Source organism: Lineus longissimus, chromosome 10, assembly GCF_910592395.1.
Source record: "Lineus longissimus chromosome 10, tnLinLong1.2, whole genome shotgun sequence".
Lineage (NCBI taxonomy): Eukaryota > Metazoa > Nemertea > Pilidiophora > Heteronemertea > Lineidae > Lineus > Lineus longissimus.
The window spans coordinates 10,698,288-10,722,781 of NC_088317.1; the positions used below are offsets into that span (position 1 = coordinate 10,698,288).

Below are 24,494 nucleotides of genomic sequence, written 5' to 3' on the forward strand. Positions count from 1 at the left end.
AACCTCACAAAATCTATTGCCTCCGGGCAATCCAATAAATCTCACAAAATCTATTGCCTCCGGGCAATCCAATAAACCTAACAAAATCTATTGCCTCCGGGCAATCCAATAAACCTCACAAAATCTATTGCCTCCGGGCAATCCAATAAACCTCACAAAATCTATTGCCTCCGGGCAATCTAATAATATATATATATATATTTGCAATGTTCCCAAGTACAATTTCTGTTGAAAGAGTTTCTGTATATCAAAACATTTCATAATCTCACAAGTTTACGTTTCATTGTGCAAATAAAAAATATGGGAATAGACATTGTTCAGTACCGCTCTTCAGTTGGATTGTATGCATTAAAAGCAAGAATAAAGAGTCAGCCACCAAGTTCAGTTCACTGTTATCATGCAAATTGTTCAAGTACTAATTATCATTTTCTTGATTTGACAGATATTCATTGGACTTCAGATGACGGAGAGATAAATCACAAGACTATTTGGTTGTTCTCTTCCATTTGGTTTGTGTCTGCATACATGCTGAAACTGCAGTCAATCTTTGAATTGCATCATGTCTTGTTTGAGTTTGATGTTATGCTAAGGGAGTTTGATGATAAGCTCTCAGTTGCTGAACAGAACTTGAAAGATGAAAAGTGGTTCGAAAAAATAATGGAAAACTATCATGACAGACAAAGCCAGTGCAGAATAGCCTGTTTGGCTTCTATAGATCTTATTCTAGCTATTGGTTTTCGACTTTATTCTTCGCAGATTTTACAACAAAGTAATGATATTGAAACAAATCCAGGTCCAGTTGATCAAGTTTTCTCTGCATCTGGTATTCCCGCGTATATTGATAAAGTCACACAAGGCTCATTCCATCAGGGCAATTCAAAATATTCAGAAGCGTCAATTGGCAGACAATGTGTGACCAATGCCGCTACAGCTTTAATGTACTCACTTATAATTTCACCTGCTCATTGGCAATCACAAGACCTTGATGACATCTTGGATGAAGGTGACTCGTGGTATAAACAAATTAAAATGGCAGTACCAAGTTTATGTTATTTAGCTGTTGATCAGCTTCCACCATATCATTCAATGATGAGCGAAAACTTCAAAATAAAGCCGGTTGGGGTGTCACAGAATATCTGCTTGGTGTACAATGAAAATTCATCTGCTATATCTATGAGAGAATTTCTTGTAAAGATGGCTTCATGTCATGCAGTTATTATAATCATTGGATCACAGGCATTTGCTGTAATGCATGTTGATAATCGATATTATATGTTTGATGCGCACAGTAGAGATAGATCAGGTTCTCCTTCTCCAAATGGTTTTTCAGTTTTGCTCACATTCTCAAATGAGTCCAAGTTAGATATGTATTTAAGACGGTATGCTTCAAATGTCAATCAATCTGTATTTGAGGTAACTTTTTACAAAGTTGAGAAAGTTACATCCAGGGCTTTAAAGCTTGGTCTAAAAAGACACAGTTCCATCAACCATGTCAATAGTGATGATGTTCACTCAGATGCTAAAGAAGATGAACAGGATTCAGCTATCAATGCTCAAAGTAGTGATACACGTAAATCAGGGGAATTGGTTGAAAAGTATTTAGTTGATCAATCTAAAAAAGCAAAAAAACATGAATATTTCAAACTGTGTATGCAAGAAAAAAGACGAGAACCAAGTAAATATGAGCATCAGCGAATGAAGCATTTTGACAAATTGTCAAAATGCAAAGCAAGACAAAATGAAAATAAACATGAACAGCTTAAAACCAATGAGAAACTTTCCAAACAAAGAGCGAGAAAGGATAAGAGTAAACACGAACAACTTAAAACAAATGACAGACTTTCCAAACAAAGAGCAAGAGAGAATGAAAGTAAACATGAACAGCTTAAAACAAATGAGAAACTTTCCAAACAAAGAGCAAGAGAGAATGAAAGTAAACATGAACAGCTTAAAACAAATGAGAAACTTTCCAAACAAAGAGCAAGAAAGGATAAGAGTAAACACGAACAACTTAAAACAAATGAGAAACTTTCCAAACAAAGAGCAAGAGAGAATGAAAGTAAACAAAAACAGCTTAAAACAAATGAGAAACTTTCCAAACAAAGAGCAAGAAAGGATAAGAGTAAACATGAACAGCTAAAAATAAATGAGAAACTTTCCAAACTGAGAGCAAGACAAAATGAGGAGAAGCGTTGTAAAGAAAAAAATGCTGACAAGCAAGCAAAGATAAAGGGAAGACTTGATCCTCAAAAACTGAGTATCGAGAATGTAAACGATACGTCAAGAAAAAGGAAATTACGTCAAGATGATACATTTTGTAACATTGAAAACTTAAGAAAAAAGTTAAAGCGGCTTGATAATAAATCGAGTGAATCGTGTCATGAAAGATTAGATATCACTCAAAATGAAATTCCACTTACAACACCATCTTATAACTCGTATACAAAAAAGAAGTATGGATGCAATTTAGATGCAAATATTGCCATATTTAATGCATTAACATGTGATGGTCCAATCTATGTATGCACCTGTTGCCACCAAACTTGGTTCAAACATTCTGTAAAATCTTCAGAATCATGGCCCAAAAATTTTGGCTCTGAATTTGTTAAAAGCGCTTTGACAGAAAAATCATCTGTGAATGGTAAACAATGGCTCTGTAATACATGTTTGGACTCCCTTAAATCCGGCAAAGTTCCTAAATTAGCTGTTGTAAATGGAATGAAATTTCCTTCTCGACCAACAGAATTAGTAGATTTACATCAGCTTGAAGAGAGACTAATAGCTTTGAGAATACCATTTATGCAGATACGACAGTTACCAAGAGGATCACAATTGTCTATGAAAGGATCAGTAGTAAATGTGCCGACAGATGTGCAAACTACAGTCAATTCACTTCCGAGAACAATTGATAAAACTTGCACAATTCCAATCAAGTTAAAGAGAAAATTATCCTACACCCACGCTGTTACTACACAAAATCTACGCCCTGCTGTAATCATCAGCGCTCTGCATTATTTAATGAAAACCAGTGAATTGTATAAAACAGCAAATTTGACAGTGAATAATGAATGGTTTCAAAGTTTTCCACCAGAAGTTGAAGAGAATGAAACTGTCAATGACAACGAGTGTAGAAGTGATTACAATGAGAAAGATGTTGATACCCTTGTAAAAGAATTTGAAGAGGCTGAAAAATATAAAGATGATGATCATTTTGAGGAAGACCAAGATGATAATTCAGGCAATTTGGATACATTATTAGATGAACCTGAAATATCAAACACTTATACTTACTCATTTGCACCAGGTGAAAATCAGAGGCCACTTGGCCTTTTCCAGGATGAAGATTCTGAATACCTTTGCTTTCCATCAATATTCATTGGACAGCGACGTCCAGATAATAAACAGCGTAAGGTCCCTGTTCATTATAGTGACATATGCAAATGGGAACTAAGAGCAGCAGATAGACGAGTTGCAACATCTGTACCAAATCTTTTCTACAAAATGAAAAAGTTGCAAATCAAACAAATATCTGATAAAGTTCAACTCGCTATGCGAAGATGTAAGACACAAGGTAAAACATATTGTGCAAAGGACTTACTCGATGCTTCCATCATTAGTGAAATAGCTAGACTGGATGAAGGATATCGGATCTTCAGAACAATAAGAAGTTCTCCACCATATTTTGAAGCAAGAAAAAAAGATCTTTTTGCGATGATAAGACAATTGGGATTGCCAACATGGTTTATATCACTGTCTGCTGCTGAAACTAGATGGACTGATCTTCTGCGCACTTTAGGAAATTTGTTAGATAACAAAAACTATTCAGATGAAGAAATTCTTGAATTTAGCTGGACCAAAAAAAGTGACTTAATTAAAGCTGACCCTGTTACGTGTGTAAGATTTTTCGATCATCGAATCCATACATTTCTACATACAGTCTTGATAAGTCCACATCACCCTATTGGCAAAGTGGCTGATTTTTTCTATCGAGTTGAATTTCAACAACGGGGAAGTCCTCACATTCATATGCTCATGTGGATTGATGGTGCTCCACAGCTGAATAAAAACTCTGATGAAGAGCTTATCCAATTCATAGACCAATATGTAAGCTGTTCATTGACATTTTCTGATGAATCTGATGCAACCTTTATTGAGTTGCAAATACACAAACATAGTAAAACTTGTCGTAAAAATGGAAAAGCAATTTGCCGTTTCAATTTTCCTCTGCCTCCAATGCCTGCTACTAAAATCTTGTATTCATTTGAAATAGAGCCAGAAGACATTGACAAACACAAACTAAATTACACGAGAATTACAAATAAATTAGACTCTATGGGAGATGGTTCAGACATATCATTTCATGAATTTCTTACTCAGTTAGAGTTATCTGAAGAAGAATATTATTCTGCTCTAAGGACATCAATTAATGGGCCTAAAATATTCTTGAAACGAAAACCAACTGAAATTCGAGTAAATGCCTACATGAAATTATTGGTGAATGCTTATAAAGCCAATCATGACATTCAGTTTGTTTTAGATGCGTTTGCGTGTGCAACATACATTGTGTCATATGTTAGCAAATCAGCTCGTGGTATGAGTAATTTATTACACAATGCTTGTAAAGAAGCAAGAAATGAAAATAGCAATTTACGTCAGCAGGTCAGACAAATTGGAAATAAGTTCCTAAATGCCTGTGAAATATCAGCTCAAGAGAGTGCATATCTAGTCATGCAATTACCTCTCACCAAAGCAACTCGTGATGTAATATTTCTCCCAACAGCACCACCTGAGGATCGAACTTTTTTGATTAAAAGTAATACTGAATTGGAAAAGCTTCCTCCCAATTCAACAGATATCAAAGTAGGTAATATCATAACAAGATACAGCACTAGACCAAAACAGTTGAACAATTGGTGTTTGGCAGATTATGCATCAAAACTCAATGTCACATATCCGAAACAAAATTATGATCCTTTTGAAGACAATTTAGATGATGTGGATCTTAGTATAATTGAGGCTGAAAGGGATACATTTCCGCAGACTGAAACTGGTGATATATTTGATTTCACTACAAAATCTGGTGTAATCTACAAACTTAAGAAAAACCCAAGGGTAATTAGGTATGTTAGATACAATAAAAATACTGACCCAGAAAACTGTTATCGAGAACGACTTCTGCTATTCTTGCCCTGGAGAAACGAAACAACTGATTTGCTAGGAGGCCATACCACACATTATGCTCATTACATGGCAAAGGAAGCAACTATAGATGCTAAAAGAAAACAATATGAACATATGGCTGACATCATTGATGAAGCCGCTAAGAGGGCTGAAGCTGAATCATATGGTGACATTGCACCAGATAATATGCACACTGAAGCTGAAGATGCCAATCAAACCATTCATGATGCTAAGGACATGGCTTTCTTCAATCCTGCCAACAGTGAACAAATGAGAACTTATGACATTGGTGTAGATATCGGATTACATCCTCAAAAAGAATCGCATAATTTTGAGAAACTTCCAGGTAGAATACCTGACGATGAATATCACCAGCTGGTCAGAAATCTAAATGAAAAACAACGTACCATTTTCAAATATGTATTAAAGCACATGAAAACATCATCAAAAAATCTACATTTGTTTGTCACAGGTGGTGCTGGTGTAGGCAAGAGTGTCACTATCAAAGCTATTCACCAAAGTTTATTGCGGTGCTTATGTACTGATGCTGGTGATGATCCAGAAGACTGTCGCATTCTTTTAACAGCTCCAACTGGAACAGCTGCATACAATATTCATGGTACAACATTACACACTGCTTTTCATATATTGCCTAACCAAGGGTTGAAATACACAAAACTTCCACACAATTTAAGTGAAAAATATATTACCTATTACAGACATTTATCTGTTCTCATCATTGATGAAATAAGTATGGTTGGTCGAAAAATGTTCCAATTCCTGTCTCTCAGATTACAAGAATTGAAAGGTAATAAAAAAGATCCGTTTGGTGGAGTTCACATTATTGCTTTTGGAGATTTGTACCAACTTCAGCCTGTGATGGATAAGTGGATTTTTTCAGATCCAGTCAAAGGTGAAATTGTTGATTATAAAGACTTGGCAACTAATCTCTGGAGTGGTGAACAGTTTGATTTCAACAATGAAAATCATAGTGAACATTCTGAAAATGATCATACATGCAGTGATGAAGGCATGGAAAATGACTGTCATTTTGAAATGTTTGAACTCACTGAAATTATGCGCCAAAGAGATGACATGAATTTCGCAGAACTGCTTAATCGATTGAGAGAGGGCAAACACACTGAAGATGACCTAACTGTATTAAAATCAAGAATGTTTTCCAAAGATGATCCTGATTATCCCCAAAATGCATTACACTTGTATTGCACAAAACATGAAGTTTCGAAGCACAACCAGTTTGTCTTTGATCACACATTAACAGAAAAAATAACTGTCCAAGCTGTAGATACAGTGCTTGCAGACTTCAGTGATGAAGTTAAACAAACCATTGTGGAACGAATACCTGATGATCCTTCTGTAACTGCTGGTTTAGTTAATAAACTTTCAGTGGCAATTGACTTGCCTTACATGATCACATGCAATGTAAATATTACTGATGGGCTGACAAATGGAACAATGTGTCAAATGAAAAGAATACAATTCATGAATGATTTTGATAAACCTGCAATTCTGTGGGTGTTATTCCAAGATCCAGATGTAGGAAAATCTATCAGGTCCATGTACAAAGCATTTTTCTCAACTGATACTCCTAAAGAATGGACTCCAATTTTTGCTGAGAAGCGCACATTTTATCGTGGAAAAAGTTATACACCTGTTACTAGAACTCAATTTCCATTAACAATTGGTGCATCAAAAACAGTCTGGAAAGCACAAGGATACTCCCTTTCAGAAGTAGTTGTCAACATGAGTTCACGGAGAAAAATAAACCATGTCCATTATGTTGCATTAAGTAGAGTCACTAGTATAAGTGGTTTGTACATTTTGAATTTGCAGGATGACAAAATTGGTACTGATCCAATTGTTACTAAAGAAATGGAACGACTTCGAAACAGATCATGCATAAAACTGAATTATACTCTTCCTTCATCACTTGGACAAAACTACCTGAAAGTAATCTTTCACAATACAAGATCTTTGAATCTTCATTTGAGTGATATACTTGCTGATCACCATATGATGAGTGGAGACATACTTCTTGTAGCAGAATCGCGCCTCATTGCCACTGACAACAATGATACCTTTGACATCCCAAATTATAGACTATTCAGAAATGATCAACTTAATAGCACAAACACTAGTCATAGTACTGCAAGGAGACCACCACATGGTTTAGCTATGTATGTATTGTCATCTCTTGCCGAGTTCTGCACTGTTCAACATGTATCAACTGCTAACTTTGAAGCCTCCTGCATTTCGCTGTCAAAACCCACACTTTTCCTTCAAATCATCTGTCTGTACAAGTCACCTTCATGTTCATTTACAGAACTATGTTCAAAACTTCGTACAATTGCATTAGAAATAGACCTCGATAAACCTCTACTTGTTGTTGGTGACTTTAATGTTGATATTTGGAATAGCAAAAATGATAACCATTTGCAGATGATTTCCAATATAATAGGATGTCAACAATTAGTGAACGAAATTACTACTGATTATAATTCACTAATTGATTTGGCATTTTCTAATCAGGTCAATCTTCATACTTCTACAATAGAATCCACTTGGTCTGATCATAAAATGATTGCGGTAGCTGTACCTTTATTATAAATTGGAATATAGACCAAATTAAAAAACGAATTTTCGTGATATATTTACTAATACAATGAAATTTTTAGGGTAACCTTGAAGAACATATACATGTAAAATATTCATAGTTGAAATCAAGCAGCAGGAGAGAGGGCAAAGGAGAAATAAGACATGATCTGGATGGGGGGGGGGGGGGCAAAAGTATGGGAGCAGGTAAAGGATACATGTGCTCTAGGACAGAAATGTACCATTCGGGGTTGATGGCAAACTCCGCAAATTAATAAAACAGCTATGAATGAAGCTTTTGACTAACATGACTAATGTCCTAAGTCGTGGGCTTTTTGGCTGTGACAAACCTTCCGACAAGTAAAAATAGACCAACTCAAGTTTTGATCACTTGGAGTTGTTGCAGAGAGTTGGAGGTTACTAAGAAACCAATCAACCCCTGTACCATAACAACTATTGTATTTTTCGTTTATTTCTCACTTGTGACAAACATTACACAACATGCTTGAATAATTATTTTCTCATCCAAATCAGTTATGTCCAGCTTGGTTCATATCACTCATTATTGGAAAATTGCAATTTCAAAGTTACTTCTAATAAACAAAAGTATTTATCTCATCAATTTCAGCATAATAATAAAGCACATGTATCTTTTTTTAAACTGAATTAAACAAAGCCCACAACTCTACCTCTCCTATGTTGCTACAAATTACTTTCACTTTATAGTTTTAAAAAGAAACATTTCCTTTGTTATGTAATCAAAAGATACCCTACAAAGAAACAATTAAACCAGTGCAATAAATAGTCTCCGCCTGCAGCAAAGCAAATTCATCACTGGTGCTGCATCTTGTAGAGGAAGTAAATATGAAACTTGGGGGAGGGGGGGGGGGGGGGTACCATGGAGAACAACCTCTGTTTGTGTTACCTTATGGACTTTAACATCCATGTGCTTGAACTGTTAATTGCACTGTGTAACAAACAAATCTTTAGTGTATTTACTTCTGAATGAACATTCAACCGATCCAAATGGAAAACATCTAATAAGAGGTTCATATTTTTGGAGTCGCTCATTCATCATCGGAATCATGGATTACATAAACGGGAGGATCATATCTTTGGACAAACTCATTCACCATCGGAATCATGGATTACATAAATGGGAGGATCATACCTTTAGACAAACTCATTCACCATCGGAATCATGGATTATCCATAATCGTGCTAATTACATTCAAGAAAAGACTATGCTGATTGAAACCTTCACTCTCAATATCCAACACACAATCCAACTCTAAAAATGTTAGTATACAGTAACATAGTATAACACTTATTGGCTCACCGTTAACGGCAGATCAAGTATTTTGAGCTGAATGAGGTCAAATTCAGCCCTACATTATGCTGAGATCCTTATGCCATGCACTAAAGACACAATCTGTTTTCACCTGAGAGAGGTCCAGGATTCTTCCCCCTAAAAATAATTGAAATTAGATAATCGGCCAGATGCTTTTTCCTGGTTTATGACGGCTAGCAACATTTGCACCGGTCTTCATAGTTGAATTTATAGCAAGGAGAACAAAGTCTCCGAACAGCCTTGATTACTATCTTTTTGTGGGGGCTACTGTGTTCACAATCAGTTGGTCAAAGAAGACACATTGTAACAAAGGTGTTCTCATTAACACAAAGTGTGTACAGGAACTGACTTGGCTTCTGCTTGGAACCTTGGTATCAGGGCATCAGCTACATAGAAGTAAGATATAACTGTATAAGTGTGGTCATCAGCAGATTTTTGTGACTTCAGTTCACCTTTAATACACTCTACTAACTAACCAGTTGTTACATTTCAGTAAGATTAAGTGTCTCAATGCTGCTTCAAGCTCTACTGTACTTATTTCCTTCCGTGTACCAAACATTTTAGGCCCTCACTCTGTATTATTACATTATCAGTCTGTAGTACGGTATATAAGGTGTTCTCAGAAATGTATATAATATGTTTTCTTCCACTTCCAGCTCAGAATTCAAAATGGAGAACAACAACAAGGAAATGAAAGACAAGGATGTGGCATCAAACAAACAAAAAAGACCTTTACCTGAAGAGGACAAGTCAGTTGTCGGCTTTGTTCATAATACTTCACCAGTGAAAAGATCTAAAACAAATATGAACTACTTCGACTCACAAATTCAAACAGGATCTACACAATTTCAACGAGTGGTTTGCTTTCACCAAAGACACCACGCCTTTTTCAAGGAGGCTGAAGAAAAAAAGTAAGAGTCCAGTTTCTTCAATACTGCATTACAATGATTATGATGATCACCCCAAATTTCTAACTCTCATGCCAAGACCTAGTAGAGCTACCAAAAAATGTACATTGATAGATTTAGCCCTGGCCTTTCAAAAATTTATATTGTGGTTGAAGTAAAATCTTTAAATTGACCTAGTAGAAGGACACTAAGTCCTTGATTTCTTGTTAACTCCAAGCAATGATGAATAGGACAAGAAAAAAAAAAGCTGATTATTCAAGACTACCAGTTATTCAAGACTACCAATACCACTTATTCATGTGTCGGCAAGAATTGACCCAGCACCTTCATTGTCCCTCAAATCAACCAGAGGGGAATTGAGAATACTGTGTGTCAATCTGCGCTCACCACTTGCTGCTCAATGCTCACCGCTTGCCATCCATATGGAGACATTGTCCAGAAGATATCTCCCCAGGGCATTACAATTACATCAGTCACATGACGACATGGGAAATTGTTCCTTTTCTCACTATATTCCAGTATTTCTATTCATATTTTTATCCCAGTGCAGCTTGTTTTTGGCGAACTTGTGGCATATGAAAAATAAAAAAATGCCCTCTTCACTGATCCTTCTTACCAGAACGCAGTCAAATTTTCTCGGGCCAGAAAGCCCTCTACCTCTGGTCTGGAGCTTTCAATAGCCAGGAAAAAATGTGTGTTCCAGTGACTGTAATCAAGCATTCAGTTCAATAGCCAGAAAAAGTCATCATGTGTCTTCTGGTGACTCAAATCAATCATTCAGGCAGTTTTCACATGTTTATTATTCTATCTAAATGATACCTAGGTCTAAAAAGAAATTATCCATTTGATTTCAACTATTTCCATTACTTTTCAGAAGCCCAATCAAGCTCGCCAAAATCCACACAACACCCAACTGGTATGACAACACCAAGGAAGATATCAAAGTCAACAAGGACACCACCCTTGAAAACACCAAGAAAGCTCTTTCCTTTAAGTACAAGACACCGAAACTTCAGCAACCCGTAACAACAACTGTTACTGATTTCGTTTACAAAGTTCCATCAACAGAAAAGAATAAGGTAAATTCTATGGAGCCATCATTTGTACAGTCTTTGTCTCTACAGGAATAACATTGTAACTAATTTCTAAACCAACTGCTACAGATACAGAAATAAATGAAATGTTCTTTTTGGAATCATTGGATGGTTCACTTCTTGTTCATTTAAAAGCACTTGTATTCGAATATTAGCCCACCGTGTTGATACGTGCATACAGTCCATTAATTTTTAACCATTTCGTTACTGGCCATTATCTTACTACTACAGTACGGAAACCAAAATCAACTTTGTTTACTACTTTTCCCCCTATTTCTCCATTCACTCTCGAAGAAACGTAGACTTTGGTCTACTTTTAAGACAACTTCCTTTTAAAATTCCAACCTAACACTTAGTCCATTTCTATTGTTTCTTAAATTTCAGATCAATATCACAGCCTTTGTTAACCAAGTAGTCGAAGAACAAAGTGAGGTTCAACTCAGCTACAAAACGGAGCCAACCAAAAAAAGGTTTTCGTTATTGCAGATGACAAAACATCCGTCAGACTCACAGCTTGGGCAGACAGCATTGACATAATAGAAATCAACCATACTTATAAATTCACAAATCTCTCAGTATCAAATTTCAACATCAAACATCTCCAGACCACTACATCAACCGTCATCACAGAGACTGATGAAATGGAAAACCCTTGCTTGGACCTGCCTGAATTAGAAGATCTTACTAAACTCACCAGTGCTAAATGTGAGAGTGTTCAGTGTTCAATCATTGTATCATGCAACAGCTGCAAAGCCATTGTTAATACAGTCGACCTCTTGCAAAATACATACAGGTGTAAATGCTGTAACATGAGACAACTATCAGCTTCTGTCCTTAAACAAGTCAGGGTCAAACTAAACCTGTCTGACCATGGTGTCAAGTATCGCATCAGTGCGCACAATCCCGTGCTCTCTGATTTCTTGAAAGCTCAAGAAGTTTCACTGGACACTGCTGAGGAAGTCGAGGAATTCTTCCTCTCAGCTAAACCCTTCGCAGTAACAATCAACTCAAATTTCATAGCCACATCATTTGCCATGGAATAAATACTGAAGAGTGACATGTATCTACTAAACATTCAATAGTTTTGTTACCAAACTTTGTATACCAAGTTCATCATTTTACTGAGTTAAAGAGTCTTAAAGTCAAGTTAAATCATGGGCACCTAGTGGTGAGTTCATTGAGTAACGGGCAAAAAAGCCAGGAAGTAGGACAATAAGACATACCATTATAACATCTGTTTTACATGTATGTACACTCACGGTATATGGACACCTTGTTTCCTGAAATATCTATGGAATGAGTTGGCTGATTTTAATTGAGTTTTCACCATTCAGTAGGAAAATGTGTTTTCTATTGATCTCTCCGTAATTTGAAAACTATCTGATATTTTGATAATGATATTTTTTAAAAAGATCCTAAGTGACAATTTTTGTTTTTGACTTTTTATAACTTTTCCAATTTAACATAAAATAACAGCAAATTCTAAAACCTCCTATGAAGAAATAATTTGAAAATTGGATCACATCTTCATGCTATACCAAATTTTGAGAAATTTTTCTTCCTGTGCCATCACATACAATGTACTACAGAGTAGCATATAGGCACACATCACATGAAAGTTCGAGTTACAAAATTGCCACTGAATAACAGATATAAGCCAAGTAATTTTCATGATATTCAGAGATTCTTAAAATATTGACAACTAACTGTGAAATTTTTAAAAACCTCAGATACGTATTTTGGGGATCAGAAGAAATGAATGTCAGAGAAAAAATCACAAATTATCAAAATGTCAAAAGAGAAGGAAGTTTTCAAATAATGCAGAGTCCAAAAGAAAATGCTTTATCCTACCTGAGAACCCTGTGAAAATCTCTAATCCCCGTTAAATAGATATTTCATGAGGCATCCTATCCATAAACTTTTTTTTGTTTATAAGGCTGAATTCACTTAATTACATTCTATTTCCTGAAGACCCATTTACTTAATTATTACATGTACATCTATGATATTGAAGAGAATCTGTTCATTCACTTTCAAATTCACACCATACAGGCTGCTTGTTTATTCCTTCCCTTCACCAGCTGTTCACCATCTGCTTACGTCACATGTTTTATATTTGTTGATTTACAAGGTTGACACATAATATGAAAAGTGGTGTTATATTCAAAAGAATTCTTCAACAATGTCAATACCAAGTATAATTATTGCGTCACATGTTATGTCTAAAATGATCTTACACCCTTTCTAAAGTCACAGGTTTACTTCTTTTTACCAAAGACTCCAATTTTTGAGTTACAAATTTCAAAGCATTTGAATATCAATTTTTCCAGAAAAAAAACCAGGTTCGCACTCCACTCCTGTAAACCAAGCAATAAAAAACATGTGACCTTGTACATGGAACATCAATTTACTGGCATCACCCCCACCCATGAAGATTAAGAGTTAAAAAATCACCATTGATGTAGCAGTAAAAATAAATAAAACTGATGAATTAAGTGAGCTCAGCCTTGAACTTTTTACCATCTGTTAATCATGTTAGTCAACATTGCATTTATCCTCTGTTTTATTTCATTTTGTTTAATCTGTTATTCTATATCTAATTCTATATGTAATTCAAATGTGATTCACACGAATCAAAACTATATCAGGTGGCATACAAAAAACGAGTACACGATATATTTTGTTATCAGTCAAAAAGTCTCCATCGCATTGTAATGCAATTTCTTGCACATTTTTTGTTTGACGTCTTTCACATCTTCTGATGAGAGTTTCAATGAAACATCTGAAATGTTTTAGAAGTAATAGGCATTTGAAAAACTAGATAGAAACGTGTAATGCCAGACCTTCAAAAACCACTAAAACCAATTTCTGGCTAGAACTTCCATAATATTGCTGGTATGATTATGATTTTGATGTCAAAGTATAGGTTGTCGTGACCAAGAAATCATTTAAACTTGGTTTAAGAGTTGTTACACCATTGCATCATGGGAAATGATTCTGGTTTTTTAGGCCAATTCACAGCCATCTTTGATTTCCCATAATGCAATTGTGGTGCAACTCCGAAACCAGGCTTAAATGATACCTTGACCCAAAAAACCTATATTTCGACAATAAAATAGTTATCCTATCTGGAATATTATGAAAGTTATAGCTAAAAAATATGTTTTATGAATCACCCTACATGTCATAGGCCTGGCATTTTGATATCATACCTCAATTTTTCAAATGCAAGTAATTTCTAAAATAATTTAGGTTTTTCATTGCAATTTCATAGTAAGGCGGGAAAGAAGTCAAATAATTATGAAATGGCATTTCAGCATGATAAATATTTCCATACTTATAATGAAAAGGTTTGTGGACTCATTTTTTTCTGCACCACCCGATGTATACTTTGAAAATGATTCCAATCACCTGCTGGTCAGGACAATTTGATACCAATAAAAAAAACATCTCATTTTTCAACTCTCGGTTCATTTGTTCAATTATTTTCCTGTCTTCAGCATCTAAGCTATGCTGCATTGCCCCAGTATCAGAAAGATAACCACAGATTCCAACTACCACATATGGACCACTTCCAACTTTCCTCATACAAGTAAGAAATATGGTAATTTACATGTTCACTAAACACCTTCAGCACTCCTACTCTGCAATCAGGACAATATAACAAAAGACATCTTCAGTCATCATATAAAAGCTACTTCATACAGCCTGTCAGCTCAGCACAATCCCCATGTGCCTTTTTTTAATTGCTATCAATGGTTACATGTCCTGTCGGCAAGCGCCAGGCCCATGGGCCTCTTGTCAAATCCATTGTCAGAGTTTGAAAAGGATTTATTTTCAAAAATCAATTGGTCGTTTTATGTGGTGCAGCTGTATCTCGTCATCTTCAGAAGCTACTGTCTTTGGATAATGAATCTGCCTACCATATATTTTCAGAAAATGGAAAAAAAATGGACCCGGTAATTCCTATTATGCCAGTGTTTCTATCAGAAGTAATCATGCTCACATATCTCTCATTTCCAGATTTTCAAATCGATTGTAAAAAGTTGGCCTAATCTTCTGCTTCAGACATCATTAGTACTAACTATTAAACCAACCTACAAGAAATGTCTCCTTAACTTCACTCTGGCAGGAACCCTGACCTCTTTAACACTTGCTTCCCTAGTACACATACACGATGTACTTAAATCAGCTGAGCGCCAGGCCCTTGGGCCTCTTGTTTTCCAGGAGTTTTCAGTCCCCAACTTCCAGGACATAACTTTGCTACCTCATTTGAGTAAAGATCATGGATTCACTTGTCGGCAAATGCATCTTACAAATCCTTCCATTTCTTAGCTATCAAAAGACCAATTAGTTAGATATTTACAAGTTTGGTAGTAAATTGTTTCTTATTTGATCCTACTTGTCGGTCATTTTGAGACACTTGTCGGTCCTTGACGGTCAATTATGTTACTTGTCGGTCATTAGTAGGTCCGTTATTGGTGGCTGTGATACTGTCGAAACTAAATCGAGAAGGGGAAATGGTGGTATTTTTGCAATCATTCACCCCGATTCTAAAGAGAGATTCAACATTTGGAAGAAACTCCTTCTCCATCGCTACTACGAAATGTTAAAAAATGAGGTGGACATTGTGTGGAAGGAGGTTTCAGACAAAAGTGAATCACATGTCGAGGACAAAATTAAAGTATACACTTTGGGACAGGCCGACAGTAAGGAAGGAAAACTTTTCGTGATAACCGTATACCTCACCGGAGGAAAATCTAAATTCGGAAAATTCGGAAAATTCATGGTACAGGGTAAAAGAGTCGAACAGTGGATGAGTGACGAATATCCGTTGCTGCGATCTGTGGTAGACAAGTTTTGTAACTTTTATGCACGTAGCACAAGATAAGGCATTTATTTCAGTTCCCGTAATTGAGTGGTGTTTTCAAATAATTTCATACAATCATGTACATAATGTCATGCCTTCACCTGCCTGTTGAATGGTCAACATACTAAGAGTATATAGTACCGTATTTTCCGGCGGCTTTTTGCCCTCAAACAGACCCAAAAAGTGGGGGTGCGGGTAATACAAAGGTGCGGGTCTTGCGTGGATTCTGAGAGGGATAAGCCCCAACCCTAAAGAAAAAAAAGGGGACCAAACTGGTTACTTGATAAGGATTTATGTCCATTGTTTTCGCATTGTTTTCAACCAATATTTCCGCCATGATCGCATAGTTTGTGATGTCTCCGCTAGGGAAAATAGTCTTATTGGGGGCATCTCATAAGCGATGTTGTGGTAGGTATACTGGTATAATGTCATAATGTTTTGTTATAGGGCATAATCTGTACATTTTTCAGACATGTCTTTTTCAGACTCCACTTGGTGAAGGTATGGTCGTCGTACACATCATAATATAAACGCCGATTCGTTTTCTATTTCCTTGTACATATTATGAAAATAAAATTAAACAATTTTAGTGTGTTTTATTATGGACCTTTGATACTTAAAAAGGGAGCTCCCTGTCGGTAAGTACAGATTGGTTGTCCTGATCCTTCTGAGAGAGTTAAAAATCTATGCATTTCAGGGAAAGAGTTAATCCAATCAAAACTAATGTAACATTGATCACCCCAGCTTCTAATTAGCACCAGCGTATTCTATTGGATAAGCACTAATTAAGCCAAGCTTCATTTATGCAAATTTTTGTCCTCCCAAAAATCGACATCAGGATCCAATTAACGGGTATAAATACCGGGCCTTTTTCACAGTTCATCATAATTTAGTCATCACTCATCAAGAACGAATCAAGAACAACTCATCAATATGCCTCCAGTGAAGAGAAGACTCAAGAGTTACGATGCTGCCTTCAAGCTAAAAGCCATTCAGTTCGCCAAGGAACACGGGAATCGAGCAGCCGGTAGAGAAAATGGAATTGACGAATCCTTGGTACGGGCATGGCGAAAGCAAGAAGACCGACTCAAGCTGACGAAAAAGACGAGAAAGGCGTTCTGGGGTAACCAAGCAAGGTGGTCCAATCTGGAAGACAGAGTCGAAACCTGGGTCAACGAGCAGCGGGCAGCCGGCAGGGGATTATCAACAGTCGCCATACGTCTGAAGGCCAAGGTCTACGCAAAAGACATGAAGATTGACGAGTTTCAAGGCGGGCCGTCGTGGTGCTTTAGATTTATGCGAAGAAAAGAACTCTCCATCCGTACCAGAACAACGATGTGCCAGAAGCTTCCCGACGACTGGCAGGAGAAGCTCGACTCCTTCAGAGACTTTACCACCGATAAGATTACGACCTTCAAGATCAGCCTCGACCAGGTCGTCAACATGGATGAGGTGCCGCTCACGTTCGATATCCCGATGACCCGCACAGTTGACCGAGTTGGCCAGTAGACGATACCAATCAAGACAACCGGCCACGAGAAGTCCAGCTTCACGGTCGTCCTCGCATGCACGGCGTCAGGCAAGAAGCTTCCTCCGATGCTCATCTTCAAGAGGAAAACGATTCCCAAGGAGAACTTCCCAACTGGCGTTATCATCCGAGCCAACCCAAAAGGCTGGATGAGTGAAGAAGTTATGCATGATTGGCTGGACTCCGCATACGTAAAGAGACCAAACGGGTTCTTTCATCTACAACCATCGCTTCTCGTGTTAAGATTCGATGACTGCGCACAAGACCGAGTCCGTTAAAGAGCATTTGAAGAAGATGAACTCCAAGATCGCCGTCATCCCAGGCGGTCTGACGAAGTTGTTGCAGCCTCTCGATATTTCCGTGAACAAGGCGTTCAAAGACCGGCTGCGCATGGAATGGGAAACTTGGATGGTCGACGGAGAGCATACGTTTACGAAGACGGGGAGGCAGCGTCGGGCCACTTACGCAATGGTAGCTGAGTGGGTAAAGAAATCGTGGCAGAGCATCAGTGTCCAAACGATCGGAAACGGCTTCCGCAAGTCTGAACTGTGCCCCACCCTACCCGAGGTTCAGCCAACTGAGGACTCGGCAGACGATTCCGATTCCGAGGATACGTTGAGGGATACGATGTCGAAGACGGACTTCGATGAACTGTTCCGGGACCTCTTCCATGATGATACCGAAGATGAAGATTTCGAAGGTTTCGAAAGTGATGAATGCGAATGATATGCTCATTCAGGACAATGACTATATGCTTAAGACAATTTGTGTGCTAATATTGGGTCAAGTAATGTTACAACAGATCACTCTAATAACATTTCTACCATTGTTCTTTGGTTTACTAATTGGTGTTATGCAGTTTGGTGTGAATATTCTACATTGTATTCAACTTGTTCCCTTTGTTTGCTAATTGGTGTGAATAATATTTGTGTGATGTGAACAGTAATTACGGTATAATTCGAAGTGTATATTGTCAATGAACTAGTATGAAGCATGGGAATGACTTTATACTGAATAAAATAAAATAAATACATGAAGATAACATCTCTCCTCCTTTTCCTTTCCTCCATCAGTGCTGAAATAAAGTTAGCAATTCAGCCTTGCAAATAAAAGTGAGACACTTGGGTGTGAATATAACTTTATTAACAAGACGCCCCTACGACCCCCATGGTTGCAGTCTGCACATCCAATAGCAGGCCTTTGAGCTTGTAGGCACTCGCACTACACAAGCTCAGTGCCCTGATATCCACAGGATATATCTGCAAATAGCAAGCATGCATCCCCTTCAATCCCGTCGCAAAACTTCCTGAAAGTAAAGCGAAATGCATAATATTGAGTTTTGAGACGGCCCTTCACTTCAAAACAAGTTACGGCCATGCTGGAATTGATCCACTTTGGTTAACAATTAAAAAAAACATGGCGGTTCTAGGATGTCAATATCAATGAATGGCTTACTATTTTTGAAGGCACAACACCAGAGCCACCTGTAATGGAATGGGTGTCAAATTGTTGAATATCAAAAACATAATTTAGACACTGGAATAGAAGGGGTTAATGATTAGCTGAAGTAGAAAAATAGGGATTTGAACTATTAAACTGGATTCAAGCTTTAGAATAAAATTCATTTTGGGCAGGGGTTTCGTCCAACTAATGCCAGGGGGCAGCACAGAGGAGAGCTTCTGTACCAGTAGACAGTTTGACTGAGCGTGTGAAATCTGAGGGTACATATTTAAAAATCAATATTTCTCAAAATTCCGTGGTGAACCCCACGCAAAATTTTCAGGGTAAGTGGCCCGGATGATGTATATTGACCCCCTAAAGCGGTTTGGTTTGAAACCCGGATTTGATATTTTTCGCTGATTTTTGAAACAACTGGAAAATGACTTAAAAAACGATACCGGTGTTGTGCCTATTAGCGAGATCAACAAATCTCAAAATTTCTCAAAATTTGCAGTGAAACTCCTCAAATATGGCTTCAGGTGATCCAATTCAGGTCTATAAAGACAGGGTAGCTGCCAGAAGCAGCATTGCAAGTAATAAGGCGTGTAGGGTCTGGATGTGGGGGGCTAAACGAATGTTAGGGTCTATGAAATATGGTGAGATGAGTGCCAAGCTGCCTGGGTGCAAATCGAAAAAATTTTCTGTGCTTAGATTGGTGTACATTTTACACAATTCACATGATTTGACACCCCAGGGTGATGTCTCGCACCTTTGTCATAACTCATTATGCGTCAATTTGGAACATTTGACCCTTGAACCGCATAAAATTAATAATAATAGACAGCGCTGCTTGTCGCTAGGTGTGTGTCAGGGACATGGTGTGTACCAAGCCTGCTTGATTAATTTATATTTGGGGGATAATCAAGGTATGCTATGCTACTTCAAATCATGTTGCAGAATGTTATTTTGAATCCTGGCTTCAAATTTAACTTAGCATGCTAACTTTAACCCCCTCCCAGTTAAAGCGTTCAGTGTTATGTAATATATTTACCTTTTTGGTTGATATTTCTGGACTCCTTTCCCCTTTCTAACTGGTCGTGTGGTGGAAGACTGAATACAATACGAGTGGTCTCTCAGCTTGTTCCCTCCTTCATACCCTCCGTCTATGACCCCTCGTTTTGGTTTCAAGTTGTATGTGTGGTCTTGATGTTGTCGTCGTCGTCGTCCACTTCTCAGGTTTTGGATGCTGGCGTGGCTGGCGTGGCTGGCATGGCTGGTCCCTGCTACTGGAGTTGCTGCTGGTGGTGCTTGTGTTGGGAAATTTATTTGACAATGTTTTTTGTAATCACTTTTTTTTGCTTCGAGAAACTCACATCTTCTCTTTATCTGAAATTTAGCGGCTTGTTTTTTGAATTCGACAGTCTTCTTGTATTGAACATTATACTGTTTCCTTTGCTGTTGGCGATCGAGGTTCTTCATCGCGTGGGATTCAGGGTTAATTGGAACATCTAAACACTCTAATTTCGCTTTTGCACTCTTGGAGAGAAAGTTATTCACACGGTGTATGGCGCTGTTGGCCCGGGGAAAGGCATTCCGACTGAATGTAATGTTTTTAGGCAAACTGGCCGACAAGCCGCGATTGGTCGCTTCAGGTTTGTTTGTGTTATAACCTGTTTTCAATGTTTCTACTGCAGATTCCCCCAGTCGAATTTCTAACAACAACTGCAACATGTTTTTGTCCACTTTATTCAATGAAAGTTCAAATCCCCTCCTTTGGCCAAAGGACTTGAAGTATGGTGACTGTTTGAACCATGAATTTCGCACTCCACCCCCACAAAGGTTATATTTGTTGCCGCGACATTTCGAACAGTTCCCAGAGTAGCACTCAACCAATGACTGAACTAGGGGTCCAAGTTTCTTAGAAGCTTTGTCAATGTCACCATTCGTGTCTCTAAATAATAAGTCCAACGCCCGACTTGATCTTGTTTTTATATCAAGCATGAACAGTTTCTTGCAACTTTTTTTCTCCTCCGCTGTATCGCCAGGAAAACAGTTCTCGCTAAACTCAGATTTTAAACCAGCCCTGAACATGGCCTGCCCCAGGTGGATAGGGTCGGTTTGGGGTTTGACAGTAAAAAGGGTTTTAAAGATCTTATCAGTTGCATCTTTCACACCATGATATGCAGCACTGTCCCCATCTGTAGTCAAGTACTCGATATGAATCCCTTCCTTCGCAAGATTCTGGGCAATGGTTTTTGCCAGGGAATATTCGGTGAACGGGTCAGACTCAGGAAAGTTAGCTGTACATTGGTGATGCCTTTCATTGTGAATGCTTGGGGTGTCCATATTTCTTGCTGCTGACTGTCGAGTAGTAGGCCTAGGCTTTTCGACCTGTTGTGGTTTTTTTATGTTTGGGGCACTTCCACAATTAACTGGTAATCCCCGAGCTCGACGGTATGCACCACGCCAACACAGTTTATTATCAAACGCAATGTCTATCACTTTTTTTTCATCAGTCAAATTTTCAGTTGCAATTTCAATAACCTGAGAAGCAGCCTGGCCAAGTTTGCCCCTGGTTGTGATGCGCTGACTGTTGTAACGCCCATCCATCGAAACATTAAATGCCCCAGTGTCTGAATGTCCCTCAAATCATTTCTGATATTGGCCATATCCCTCTGATTCAGAGAAACTATCTTTTCCCCAACTTTATTCGCTTGTGTTTGCATGTGACTAAGACAAGGTGTCGATAACCCCATGGTGTTCAGAATTTGGCTAGCTTTGAAGTTTCCAATAGTTGAATCCAAGAGTGCACATTGTAGTGAAATGTTTGGAACAGCAGTTTTAGGCCCCCCTGTTGGTGCAGACTCCAACTCTGAATATAATTTTCTCTTTTCTGATTTGTACATACAGTTATTGCATTTTACTCTAACAGTCACACATAGACCCCTCTTATTAGTTTCAAGGTACGAAAAGTCTGGACTGTCACAACCTGTCTGGTTGTGAGACAAAATCACATTGTTCATCAAAGCCATCAATTTTTCAGTACTAATAACATAATTCTCATCCCTAATCCTACTCATGCTAACTAAATGTTTTGCTGAATGAATATGTACATCTTGATATTTTTGTGGTGGCTTGACATGCTCAATTGGGCGTAAAAGTTTAATCCTACCAGAAGGTCGGTTGTGTATGTCTGGAACAATCCTCTCTCCGTCTCGTCCTCGAGTTGTGACTCGCATATATTGAACTTCGGGCAGCCTAATCCATGTCGGCATATCATGTACAACTGAATAATCCTTTCTACATTTGTAACGGCTATGTCCCTTTCTGAAATAAGTTTGTTTCCGTTTTGAAACCCCAGTATGGAGACAATCCGCACGTCGACTCCGCCTAGTCACAACCATCTTCGTTCGTTGGAATACCCAGCACATACTGATTCGTTTTCACTTTGGTGAGGTACCTGGAAGCAAAAGGGGTCAATTATAAACAAGGGATCTCTCACCATCTCAGAAGAAAAGAAAAAAACTCTGTATCAAGGTTTTTAAGGCCAAGAGATGGACTAGTGTACCACTTCTGTTGAAAGACGAGCAAATATGGGTCGCCCAGGTGTCCATTACTTGCTAATATTTTTTATATCTCTTGATTGACAACAGAAAAGATTTCTGTTTCTGGAAGGTTAGGAACCAGGGTATCAAACATACTGAAATTTGCACAAAAAGGGGTACAGACTATTGCATAATATTACATAACAACTGGGCGAAGCTTGACAAATTTGGGTGTGTCCCTATTATGTAACTATTTTATAGGAAGAATCACATGTTTTATCATTTTTCAATCATTTTTCAGAAGAGGACACATCAGACTGACCCTTTCAATAGAAATTGGTGAGAACCTTGGTATTTGATGCAAGTGGTCATCTGTTGAGTACGTTGGACATCTATACTGAAAGTGTCTTTGGCTTGCATGTAAGTGACATAAGTAAATTAATTATAATTAATGAGTTAAGGCTTCAATGCAAATTTGTTTTATCACTTCTTGTTGGCAAGGGTCAACTTTCTCAGAAAATGGGTAACTTGAGTAGATTCGACTTTAACCCCTTGCCTATTAGGCACAACACCAGAGCCACCTGTAATGGAATGGGTGTCAAATTGTTGAATATCAAAAACATAATTTAGACACTGGAATAGAAGGGGTTAATGATTAGCTGAAGTAGAAAAATAGGGATTTGAACTATTAAACTGGATTCAAGCTTTAGAATAAAATTCATTTTGGGCAGGGGTTTTGTCCAACTAATGCCAGGGGGCAGCACAGAGGAGAGCTTCTGTACCAGTAGACAGTTTGACTGAGCGTGTGAAATCTGAGGGTACATTTTTAAAAATCAATATTTCTCAAAATTTCCGTGGTGAACCCCACGCAAAATTTTCAGGGTAAGTGGCCCGGATGATGTATATTGACCCCCTAAAGCGGTTTGGTTTGAAACCCGGATTTGATATTTTTCGCTGATTTTTAGCTCAGCTGACTAAGTCAGCCGAGCTTGTCAAATAAGTTGTTCAGTGGCGTCCGTCTGTCCATCCATCCATCCATCCATCCATCCATCCATCCATCCATCCATCCGTCCGTTAAACCCATGGTGCACATTTTGTAACCGTAAGACCTAGAGACTTCAATTTTGCATTTCTGGATACTTCTGGTCAAACTCTACTTTCAAAACAAAATTTGTCGCCATTCGCCCTACTTCCTGCGAGCGAGAGTGCATGAAGGAAACTGGCCTATATCGGCCTAGGAGCAGCAGAATTAGTCGAAATATGCTCTAATATTAAGATAAAATTCTTGAAAATCTATTTTATTGAGAAAAAGTTCAAAATTTTAACAGGAGAGGGCGCTACCTGCCTTTTAATTATTTCTGCCGATTCAAATTGCCGCCCGATGACGTCAGCCATCAATGAAGTCTCCTATTTGCCAGTTCTCAAAACATGGCAGCTACACAACAAAAGCAGTAGCTCCAGGAATAAATCACTGTTCACTTCAGCTTCGTAATCGATTGTACCCCCACTTTATTGTGTTTTGTGTGGTGTTCCTATTCGATCAACGATGTAAGGCCTTATTATGTTGGTTTTAATTGAGAAGGTGCATTATAAGCGGCGTACGAAATACCGAAGCGGAGACAAAATGGCGGCATGTTGTTTACGCTATGTGCAATAATCTTGGAGCTCAATGACACTCAAGTACCCAATTTTCTGCTTAAAAAGTAGTCTGGTAGGCGATATTATCACTAGTTCGTTTCAGTGGTAGTCATAAGGTCTTTAGGGACTAAATTCAGAAATTAGTTCTTGAATATTTGGCGACATTTCTGTGAAAACGATATCGGAAGTGCATGCTCTGTTCGCGATGACATCGCCGATGTATTTTGAAGTGGAGAATTCCCACAGTATGTGCAGTGAATCGGCATGATTCTGTTCGCCTATTATGTTTTAGTTCTACGATTCTTTCATGAGTGAAAAGTAGATAT

The 24,494-nt window shown here is 37.9% G+C and overlaps 1 protein-coding gene and 2 long non-coding RNA genes across 4 annotated transcripts in view; all 3 read left to right on the top strand.

The window, feature by feature from the left end:
- Positions 1–24,494, top strand: part of LOC135494761 (uncharacterized) — a 74,812-nt gene that overhangs the window by 18,588 nt on the left and 31,730 nt on the right. The gene's annotated exons all lie outside the window — the stretch shown is intronic.
- Positions 1–24,494, top strand: part of LOC135495130 (uncharacterized) — a 36,595-nt gene that overhangs the window by 7,689 nt on the left and 4,412 nt on the right. The window contains exons 1-2 of one of the 2 annotated variants that reach the window (XR_010448524.1): positions 19,240–19,329; positions 22,832–22,950. This is a non-coding gene — a long non-coding RNA (uncharacterized LOC135495130). Of the gene's footprint in view, positions 1–19,239; positions 19,330–22,831; positions 22,951–24,494 lie in introns of those variants that run through there. The other variant, XR_010448525.1, reaches the window with a different exon arrangement.
- On the top strand, positions 9,848–11,607 carry LOC135494271 (uncharacterized). The gene is made up of 3 exons (XR_010448371.1): positions 9,848–10,056; positions 10,928–11,132; positions 11,532–11,607. It is a non-coding gene; the product is annotated as an uncharacterized LOC135494271 (long non-coding RNA).